Raw genomic sequence first — 12,491 nt, forward strand, 5'->3', positions numbered from 1 at the left:
TAAACTCTTGCCGAGCTTAGTGAAATCGAGCCGTGACGTATTGCCATATGGTTGATTAAATTCATAAATTTCTCTCTCTTGTGTTTAATACTTCATTGTCCTATTTAGCTAAGGGGTTGTTTAGTTTTAAAACAAAGTTATGCAGGAACTGTAACAAAGTAATCAGTAATACAAGAATGTTAATAGTCTGATTTTATATTAAAATTTGGATATACATGAGAACAATAAATAACATACTCAATAAAATCGTATAAGTGGGTCTAGGGTAGATTGAGGATATATGGAATATTAGGTCTAGAGGTTAGGATCAGCTATCTCTATCTTGAAGAGGCAGGATACACTGCTTCCTATAGATCATCAGCTCAAGTAAAGTATATCAAAATAGATATGGAAAGAAAATATGGTAGAGAAACGAACAAGAGCTAATAAACAAATAACACGATAACCAAAATAAAGGAAACAATAGGTAATAATGAAATGACATAGGATAATAAGAGCATAATAATAATAATACATAGAAGATAAACTAGACACGCTTGAGTATATACTAACCTTCTACCGTAATCCTCGATATCCATAACTTTTTATCCAAGGTCATGTTCTCAGAAGTTAAGTATGTCGTAATGTCTAATCACCTCTCCCCTTGCCGCCAACAAAGATAGAGAGGCATAAAGCGAAACTTCACAGAGGGCCCTATGTTTTTTTTAAAGAAAAGATTGTCATATGTATTTTTATTTAAAATCTACTTTTCTAGCTTTTTTAGATGAGAACTCATTAATTACTGTTTTATAATCGATTTATTCTAACAATTCCCTTTCAATTGATAATATAGCTAAGCCATTCAATCTCTCTTAAGACAATGTTGATCTTAGATAAGATTTTATCAATTTTAGTTTGGAAAAACTTCTTTTCTACTGCTAGAAGACATGTTCGAACCTTGTGCACATTATTCTATAAGCAATATATGTATTTGGAAAAGAATCAAGTCTTTTTATTTGACTGAGAATTTCGGTTAGATCATTGTCTTCTACTTTTATTATTTCTCTCAACACTTTTAATTCAACGAATAAATCTAAACCATCAATATCAGAATAACTATTTTGTGTTAAAGAAAGTTCAAGGTTAAGACAATATTTTTTCAAACTCTCATCATCTAGTGATCTCAATTTTTTACCACTAAATAGAAAATCAAAAATATTTTATATGCTTCAAATTGTTCAAATCTATTTTTTTGAAGACAAATGTTGGTCTATTATATATAAGAAGTAATCAACCCTACAAGATTCTTCAAAGCGACTTTGTGATTTCGTTATCCAACATTTTCATCAAATTGTTCTTTTCAACATTACGCGTTTTTACGAAATTCAGTTCTATTAATCTCGACGCAATTTTCTTAGTTGAAATCATAGCACTTGCAAATCCTTCTTCTCAATATTTTTGAAAAATAATAATTAGACCTCTTAGTTGATCTGTAAAATGCATCAATACGCATATCTCTATAATCATAAACTTTTACTAATTGAATTAACTACAAATAATATATCATACCAAATAGTCATACCCAATAAAAAAATCAAAATTTTCAACCTCATATGTTTCTAAACAAGTAGCTTCACTTTTAGTTTTTGGTTCATGACTAACTTCTACTAATTTCAATAAAGCATCTCGTATTTGTGGTGATTGAAATCTTAATGCTTTAATACTTTCAATACGACTTTCCAACGTGTTTGTGACAATGATTTAAGCGTTAGGTTGGTTATAAAATCTTTTAAAACTTTCCATCGCTTATTGAAGAAGCAAATAGCGTATATATACATCTTCCAAAGAATGATATAGCTTTTGTACAAAAAAATTAGCCATGTCACAAAGTACCAAATTTAAATTATGACAACCACAAGGTGTATAAAATGCTCTAGGATTTACATCGAGAAAACTTTTTTGCACTCCTTGATGTTTTCCCTTCATATTGGATCCATTATCATATCCTTGTCCTCTTAAATTGTCAATAAAAAGTCCTACATTTTTTTAATCTAATCTATAATAGCTTGAAAAAAGACCTTTTTCCATTTGTATCATATTCTTTTAAAAATCTAAAAAATATTCATTAATTTTTATTGGAGTAAATTTGAAATATCCACACTTTGCAATACAAAAGACATTGTTCTTGATGGCTTGTATCCTGGAGTGCAATCAAGTATGATTGAGAAGTACTTTGTTTCTTTAATTTTTTCAATAATTTTATTCTTGATTTCACTTGCCAACAAGTTTATCAATTCATTTTGTATATTATGTCCAAGGTAATGATTATGGATTTCATCATGCTTAATTCGCCGAATATGTTCTTACATAACTGGACGAATTCTACTAATAGTTCTCTCAACTTTGTATCTGATATTCCATTGACTTGGATCGTATATATTTTTAGGGATGCAATTAGCTAAATCACTAGTTTCATTTGGCCCGTGCCCAAAACTACTATTAAATATTAAATATTTAATCTTTCCCCTTTGTTTACATTAAGTTATTGAAATAGTAATTCGACAATTAAAAGTCACCTACAAATGCTTTACATCTAATAATTTAGGATAATGTACGTTTATATACTCGTATTATTCTCTTGCGGCTGTTGGCACAAGTAGAATGCGATATTGTTCCCTAAATATCATCCTTTCCTAAGCTCCAAAAACTACTTCTACTTTGTCACTTCTAAGTGGGTTTTTATTGAAATTTGTTTTAAGAAAGTGATCTTTAATTGAAGAAATTAAGTAGGTATCCATGTTTTTTCTTCGAAATTACCCTTATCCGATAAATGGTTAAACAAATTTCTAAGAAGTCTTTGGGAGAGATAAATAATCTTTAAGTAAAATTGCTCACTTAACTAATGTTGCTGATTATTTTTTTTAATTAGTGTGCCGAACCTTTAAAATAGCGTAAATATTTAATGAAGAGTGATTATAGCTTAAAATATAAATAAAGGTAAATCAGTTCTAAAACTTCTAATTTATACTATTTTTTAAGAAGGCGCAAAAAAAACACCACAAATGATTTGAGTATATACAACCTCCACTCATTTTGTGGAGAAAATATTCTCATATCATTTAAAAATAGCCACGTAATGCATGTCTGAGTAGGCGTTTGGCCATGAAATCCAAATATTTTTCACTTTATTTGGAATTTTGAAGTTGGCGTTGAAGATGAAATTGTGTTTGATTATAGTTTTTGCAAAGAATATTTGGTTGTTTGAATATATTGAAAGTGAAAAAGGTGAAAACAAGCTTTTAGGTGTTTTTCAAATTCCAAATACTTCATTGGCCAAACGCTGATTTCTAAATAAAGTAAAATAATTTTCCGAAAAAGAGTGAAAAATTCTCGTGGCCAAAGTTTGTTTTTAACCCATGTCTTCCAGCTATCAAAATAATTTCAGCTTAGTAAGCGTTTGGACATTCGATTTGAAACCATGAGATGAAACTAGTATTTGGACATGTCCAAACATGATTTCAAATCATGTCCAAACGGCTCCGTAGATTACTTTTTTACCTTTTTTGTTGCTATAATAGGCTGATGAGAGAAAACAATTCCATCAACAAACAACATTTGGCAATCAGAAAAATATGTGCCTGCAAATTAGGACTAAGGAGTACAGTTTTAACTGAAAAGTTAGTGGTCCCACATTTTTACAAAGTTGTTCTGTATTCCTTCCTTTGAGTCATTTGAGACATGAGTGCTGCCAAATACCTCGAACTATCGAAATTCCGCGCAAAAATACCCTCCATCCACCTTTCAAAATTTCCAAATACCCTTACCATCCACCTATTGGGTCTAAAATACCCTTAATAAGGTCGTAATCTTTTCATTAAACACGTGGTATTTTTCTATTGGTTGGCTTATAAAATTAATTAAACTAATTAACTTTTTGGCAATATTGGACTTATTAGTGCCCCCCACCTCCCGACCTCCCCCCCCCCGACGCAAAAAAATTAATATTTTTTTTAAAAAAAGTTTTGATGTTTTTTTGGGTTTTTTTAGTCAGATGTATGGGCGAGGCGCGCCTTCGGGGGTCAAGTGAGTGGGGAGGGTGCGTGGTGGAAAAAAAGTCAACTTTTTTTTTCACCGTGGTGAGGGGTAAAGGGGGCGTAGGGTGCGGGGCTCATGGGGTCAAAAAACTCCAAGAAAAAGGTCAAAACTTTTTTTTTCAAAATATTAATTTTTTTTTGCGTCGGGAGTGGCGGGTGCGGGAGGTGTAGCGGGGTGATAAAAAATATTGTTACGCTTCTCAACTTCCTAGTAAAAAGGACAAGTACCGTAAAATGTCTTGATAAATTAAATGTCTAATGTAATTGCACCGCATTCTACTTCCTTCCCCGCATTTTACCCCCCCCCCCGACGCAAAAAAAATTATTTTGAAAAAAAAAAGTTTTGACGTTTTTTTGGGTTTTTTGTACCGCCCCCCCCCCCCCCCTCCCTCCCACCGGAAAAAAAAGTTGACTTTTTTTTCCACCCCGCACCCTCCACTCCCGCCTAAAAACCCAAAAAACGTCAAAACTTTTTTTTTCAAAAATATTAATTTTTTTTTTGCGTCGGGGGGGGGGGGGGGGGGGGGTAGGGGTGGGTGGGGTGCAAAAAAAAGTCAACTTTTTTTTTCCAAAAAAATAATTTTTTTTGACGGGGAAGTAGGTTTGGAAGTGGGGGCACTATTCGGTCAATATTGCAAAAAGTTAATTAGTTTAATTAATTTTATAAGCCAACCAATAGAAAAATGCTACGTGTTTAACGAAAAGATTCGTTAGCAATATGGGTATTTTAGACCCAATCAGTGGATGATAAGGGCTCAAAATGAAATGCTGATTGCGTATTTTCGCACCATTTTCAATAAGCTCGAGGGTATTTTTGGCCCTTTTCCGTTTGAGATAAGAAGGGGCTTTCAAGAGAGAGCAACTTTAGGAAATTCCATAAGTGACCCTGTGAGGACGATGAAAAAAGCGGATCCTCCCTTATTTTAAGTACTAATTTAGGAGTTTTTGATTTTTTGGAACTGTGTCTTATTTCTCAGTAACTTCTTTTAGATTTTCTTCCTAGATATTATTATCATCTAACTCAACTCTATTACTGATTTGTTCATTTGAAGAACATCCTCCCATATTTTTCGATTTCAGATTTTTATTATTTGTTATAAATCTTTCAAGAGCTCCTTTTTGGGAATTAATTAATTCTTCATATTTTCTCTTTTTTTTTTCTCTTTTAAAAAAATGCATCCTACTTGACATATTTAAATTGAATAAATTCTAATAATAACTAACAAGAGTATATAGAAGAATATTGACAATCACCAATTTTCAATGAGAAATAGCAGCTAGAATAAGAAAACTCCGGCTCAAGAATTTGATAAGTTGATATAATGATATCGTCAACGTAATGATTGCCAGAATGCCACATTTTCAAGACACACCAAAAAATAAGTCTTGAACTTTTAGAAGCTGCAGTAGAATGTTAGGGGTTTATTTGAGAATAGAATAAAAATAATGAAAAAGGAGAAATAAAAGGTAAAGAGATAATATGAATAATATGTCATTTGTTGAATATAAAGGAGAAATTATTCCAATGTGAATTATGGTTTAAACCCAAAAAAAAGAATTTTGTAAAATTTTCCTAAATTAACTCTCCTAACTGTAGAAGATAGAGTACAAATTTTTTTAAACACTAATATTATATGTATACTTAGTAGTAGTAGCGCTCTAATCTGTCATAACGTGGTTTAAAAATTGCTTTAGTCTTCTCCCTGTATTGCTGCCAAAGAGGGGATTTATTCCAACAAATTGAGTATTGGCAAGAATATGCGGAAAATGCCAAAGATAGTAATGTACCTCATGTTACAGGGGTAATACAAGGAGAACAACATCTAAATCCAATAACTATGACAGAATGCATTAATTTGTATGATAGTCATAGAAACCAAGAATTTAGAGACTTTCATCGCATAATCAGTATAGGTAACCACAGTATTACTTTTAAGTAGTAGTAATAAATAAGATAGCAGTGATCTTTGGCTAACAGTCTCAGTTAATTGCCACTTTTCCAGCCGGTCTTCGTTTTTCCTAATATTTTCATTTATCTTCAAATTTTTTCACGCCATCATGTCACCCTCTCATTTCATTACGCATAAGAGTATCCTTCATTACATGCCAAAATTCAGTTCCGCTTCCTTTCATTCACCACGGTTACTCACTGTCATAGCTCATCATCATTCCTAATTATATCCTCCTAAGAAGAGCTTGACATTTGAATGTTCTTATCTCATTATAGACATGCATAGTATTGTTATATGCTATATTTAAACTTAAGTAGAACGTGAATATAACAAATAATATATTAAATCTGAAATGTCAAAATACTCAAATCCATTAAATGACACTTCATTCATCTTTGATTACCTCATATACAACAATTTTCACATGCCTATTTTATAATGTTCTATCTCATTAAATAGGTATATCATTTAATTAATTATCCCGTATAATTAATAAACTCATTAAATTTATCTAAGTTTACTGTATCAAGAATCTATACAGTTCCTAATGCATATCATAAATAAATGTAAAGCCTAGTTACGCGATCACTTAAATGCAATGGAAGATTTGGGATTTCAGCTATGGTACTCCATAGAAACTGAGATTTCATTCTGAAGTCACTAGAGATTTCAGGTATGCAGGCCTTTTCAGGTATGGTACCTACCTAGATATCATTGAATCTCACACACTTCCTGCAATTGTACAACAAAGTTCCAACTAACACCACAAAATTAAAACAATGTCCCCCAACTAAACAACAGTTGTTCAAGGGTTTCAGTTCTCCTAACTTTCCAAATCTCTGTCACAAAAGGAGAACACAACCATATAATACTTCCAAAATAATATAGCATAACAAGAAGATTAGTCATGCAATTTGATTCTAGCTGAATTGTTAGAAAATCTATAACCTTAGCTTAGTCAAATTTTGTCGGGTTGGTGCTTAGATCTTGGTCAACTTGGATTAAATTTAATGAGTTTAGTTACTCATATAGGGTAAATTCAATTAAATGATGCTATCGTGATCAAGTAAATAAGTGTATATTAGACCTAAAAAGTGCAGGTATTTGTTTGTATACATTTATAGATGCAGACTAATTTAGCTGCCTGCGTATTTTGTTTCTTTTCCATATATTAAATTATATCATATTATTATACATTATTTAAAAAAGACAAACTAAACATTAGATAAAACAATACCCAAATCTTATGTTATATGCTATAATTATTCACTCAATCCATCAAATAGACAAAATTTCACGGGAATTCAGCTGTATTCTGGGCAAGATTTAACTTGAATATGAGAAAGAAGGTAAAGGAGCAGCCTGACTTGCATCACATGATCATTTTTGTTATTCCTCAGGTTCTGAGAATTACCATTATATACTTCCAAGTTGTCACTAGGGTAGGCAAATGGACTGTTTAAATTAAAATTGCAAAGAATTTAAGATGCTCGACCACAACGGTCTCATTACCTAATCCCCCGCCTCCAAGTTCATTTGGGCCAGATCGTCAAGTCAAGATGGCTTAACCTGGCCCAACTTAACCCACTTTTAAAAAACATTTTGAGAAACTAAAAATATTGATATTTGATTGCAAATATTCTTCAAATTCGCAATCTTCCAAATGAAGACATTAAAATCAAATTGTAAATACAATTTGAAATAGAGAAATAAAAAAAAAATATTAAAAAAAAAAAAAAAAAATGTCAAAAAACTTAATTTTTAAAAAAATTAAATAATGATTAAAAGTTAATACTGTTTTGTAGCTTTTATTTTTTGAATTTTATTTATATTGACGGAGCCAAGCAGTCGATGATGAGACGAATTTCAATTCGCCTAGCTTCAAATCAGCCCCATCTTCAAAATATCATTGTGCTGCGGATCAACGAAGTTAGCGGTTACTCCACTGGTACTGTAAAATTTGTGGCGCTGCCTACGCTACTAGTCAGCCTATATTTGATCTTCGCTAAACATCATTTGCGCAAGTATTTCAATTCATTACAATAAAATTGTTAGTTTAGTTTGCCAATGGGGTAACTCATTTGCCGGTTCTTTGAATGCAAATTGCCTGCAAATTCCTTTTTTGTTTTGTTTATTGAGTCGCGCTGAATCTGTATTCATTATGGGCAAGAAGATCAATTAATTTGAAGGACAAAATTAAAGACTACTATGAAGGTCAACTACAAAAAAAAAGAAGAAGGTAATACTAATTTCCCGCCGCTCATCTGTCTACTTGATTTTCATCGCCGCTTAGCTAAATAACAAATGAGCTCGCACGTGGCCCAAATTAATTGGCATATAGATTTGAAATGATTTGAAGTGAGTAATACAATTGCTGGTAAACAAGAAAAATACCATGCTTATTCGAAGATGCTGTGCTTCTACAAATAAAAATCTATCTGAATAACGAGCAAAGAAAAGAATCCAGGAGTAATAACAGCGTAGGCATTTTCAAAAAGGCGTAAGTATTAAAATCCGATTGACTTAAGTTCCATTGCTGCTCGTAGTATCTAACTTCGTTCTTCTGCCATTTCAGCCCTCAAAAAAAAAAAAAAAAAAAAAACTAAATTAGTATCACTAGATTGCGATCTGGCCATCATCTCGATATTAATAAGAATTACCTTATTCACTAAATTTAAGTATTAGCGCTCCATACTATCCTTGTCTCACTTAATTCATGTTCTTATTTTACTCCGATAATATTGAATTATCATATTATCAGAACCTAATTCATTTGGATGCGTGGTAATGTAGTAAGTCAAACGTTGATATTATTAATTTTCAAATATTTAATAAAGTTATACTTCACCAGGAATAAATTTAAAAACGGATCAGGATTTGAGTGAAAGGGAGTTAATAGACTTGTTCTAGCTTTTCAATTTTAAATCCTAAGTTACTTATCGGAATGTTCTCCATTTCATTTTCGGGTTGAAAGCATGCTTCACTTTCTAGCTCAAACTATATAATTTCGATTAATATTTTAGCATCGATTTTTCATCATACACATAAAGAATTGTAACTTATAATATTTTCTTATACATTTTGAATATCTAAATTTTAACTTAAAATAGTGAATTACTCTAATTTAGTTTAGTTTGAAGATGAGTTAAATTAACTCCGAGAATCTTCCTCGCAGGTAAATGACAACAAGTCACTGGGAAAGTCGTGTTATTGGAGCAAGGCATTGCATGAGAGATATTTGTCATTTTGTTAATATTATGCCGTCTAGGTATGAATGTTAGTGATCACGATTGTCAACAATCATAGTATTACTACCTTTGTTTGATTATAAAATTTTCACTATCAAATACTAGTAAGCGCTGAAATGTTTACACTCAATAGTTGACAATTCGATTAATTGTATTCGCGCCGAAGTCTTCAAGACTCAAGAAAATTGTCTCCTAACAAAGATGACTGATCCATATACAGAGCTCAAAATCCCAAAATCTATATTAAGAATGAAAATTACTCACATATCTATAATTGCCTTCTTCTTCTTATCCCAATATATTAGGAGTATTGACAAAAACATGACATCAGGTTATTAAGCTGGAATAAATCGGATAATATTTAACAGTACATTTTCAATCTCGGATTAGCTATAGCCTCTTCTAGTGATAATTTGGCTAGAAAGTTTACGTGTTAGCTTTAAATTTGTATATAGTGAGAATTACACATTCATCTCTAAATTTCTGTCTTGTAACACATATTCTGTGACTCTAAATATTGTATAAACTCCACTGTTCCTGATATACATATAAACTTGCCTTTATGCTTGATTCAATTGTTTTGTATAGAAAAATGATATTTCAGTATCAGTAATTGATCAAAATCTATCTTACCATCGGTTCAAAATAGTCAAATAACTTTACACACTTTATAAATACAAAAAGGCAGAATAAAATAAGACTAAAAAAGATAATAACAAAACAAAGAGAAGTATTAAAAGGAGATTGTTTTCCAGGTATTTATATTTTATATTTTCTAGTCATTGTTTATGTCAACTGTAGTATTAGTTTTTAAAAGTTATGGTTCTGAGCTAATTGCACACATTCAATTATCCAAAAAGTTAAATGTAGCCTATTAAGCAAATATATATATATAAAATTAAAGTTAGCATGTCAGAGACAGGTTCATTGCATATTATAATATATTTTATGTTTTATATAATACTTAAACTAAAAACCGCAGGTAGTTTATAGATCCCCGTAGTAGGGGCGGGGTAATATTTACGTATTTACATGTATTATATATTTATTATTTGTACGGGATATTTACATCAGATTTTGATTATTTTGTATATTTGAAATATTTATTAATTAGGGGTTCTAAAACTACTATTTGCACTTGCCCATCTTAATATGATACGAAGGCCCAATTTTATTATTCAATGTATTATTATAATCTCTATCTTAGTAGTTCTAAAGTTTTATTGTTGCTTACTCCTGTGTACGCTAAAGCTGCCAAGCATGAACAGTTGGTTTTGTCGCTGTTTAAACGATAATATCAGTTATATATTAGGCATAAGTCATCATAATTTGGCACACTAAATAAAATATAAGTGAACAAATTCTTGACAGATGACCAATTTAGTCTTTTTCCTAAAATATCACACATCTTTGTCATTATCGATTTAATCAAGTATCGGTTTTTCGATAATTTTTCTGCTGACATTGAATTAATGCAGTGGCTGTCTAATGATTTAACTTTGTTCTTCAATTGCCTGCTAAATCCTTGTTTCAAGAAGATTTTCTCATATTGATGGAGAGACTTTTAGAGCATTTCCTCACAATTGATCGAGACTGTTCTTTGTTTACGTATTATTGGCTTTTTGTGAAGGGTAAGCTAAAAATATTATTGATGCAGCAGACATAGCATTTTTTTTCCAATGCCGCTCGTGTTCGGTCCAGCGACGAGCTCTAATACAATCTTATCTGCGTCATAGGTTGTTGCTCCATTCGTTTCAACAAGTTGTCATCACTAATTCATTGTTTTATAAGGGATAACAATCGCATATCTAAAATTGACCTTTTTGTTCTCAAATACGCATGGTTTTCACGATGTTTTCATCATACTTTTTTGTCATAAGGACAATAATTACATAGTTATCTAAAACTGATTCTCAAAACAACAATAAAATTATCTGCGCAAGAAATAAGCAGGTATAATTTATTAAAAAAAGGTTAAACTAAAACTTGATGAGAAAATGATGTTTTTATGCATATTTCACTATTTGGAATAAAGCAAAATGACTTCAAATTAACAAATATCTTTTGCATTTTATTAACAGATTTATTATATTACTCGTATTATTTTATTGAAAAAGCATCATATTATAACTAAAATAATCTTTGTCATTGTCATTAATTTGTATTTATGGAAGTAATTTAGCTCCTTGACATAAGGGAGCATACAAAATATATACTTTTGTAAAATCTTATTTTATTAGTCCTTCCATGATATTCTCATTAAATTGTCAGAGTTGGTATTAAAAGTCTCATTGTTTTTGAAAAACATTTGGCATTATGATCAAAAAAGTCACTGTAGAAATGTATTCTGAAAGATTTAAATCTAGAAAATTTTACTGATTCCTCTGTTTAATTCTTTATTTGAGTGAGTGTTGCCCAACATTGTTTGGCAAGGTTTTTAGACTTGCTCCATGGGAAAGATATCATGGTACATTTTACCTATCTTAAATTTAATATCACAAATTTCATATCAAGTCAAAATCATCAAATGAAGAAAAATAGTATTTTGAATTCCCCTGAGTTAAAATTTTGTTTCTTACTAATCTTATTCTAAGGAATTTCATTCAAATTCTCCAAAATTTCATTCTTAGAAATATGAGTGAAAACTTTCATAGTACTTTACTATCTGAGGTCAGGTTAATGAAATCAGTCCCTGAATTATTTGGCTCAAAGACTCAACTTTAATAAATTGGTATTTATGCTGAAAATTACACATATATTAAACCAACATTCCAGAGTATGCATCAACTAGATATACCCAATGAATCGAAATACCATTTAATTAAAATAAGCAGCAATATTATTGAATCCAGCAATAAATGGTGAGAGAAGTAAAGATTGTTCAATCTTATGGTGTCATAGCACCTAATTTTGATCCATTCTTTAACAAATTCTCCGATATTTCTTTGACCGCAATTTCATGATATTTATGACAGCGAGGTAGAACTCCAAAGGGCTGGCCAGTTAAAACTTTTTCCTAGTAGATATTCTTCGCAGTGAGAATTCCCACATTACGGTTACAAGGAGGTTCGAACCTGAAAATAAAGTTCATTTGAACCTTGAGTTAGTAGAGCAATAGTCTCAGATAGTTACTTCCAATAATTAAACAACGAATATTAAAAGAAATCCAATCATCTCCATGCTCAGTTACACAGTATTAAACCAACATCTCATTATAT

This window comes from Lycium ferocissimum, chromosome 5, assembly GCF_029784015.1.
Source record: "Lycium ferocissimum isolate CSIRO_LF1 chromosome 5, AGI_CSIRO_Lferr_CH_V1, whole genome shotgun sequence".
Lineage (NCBI taxonomy): Eukaryota > Viridiplantae > Streptophyta > Magnoliopsida > Solanales > Solanaceae > Lycium > Lycium ferocissimum.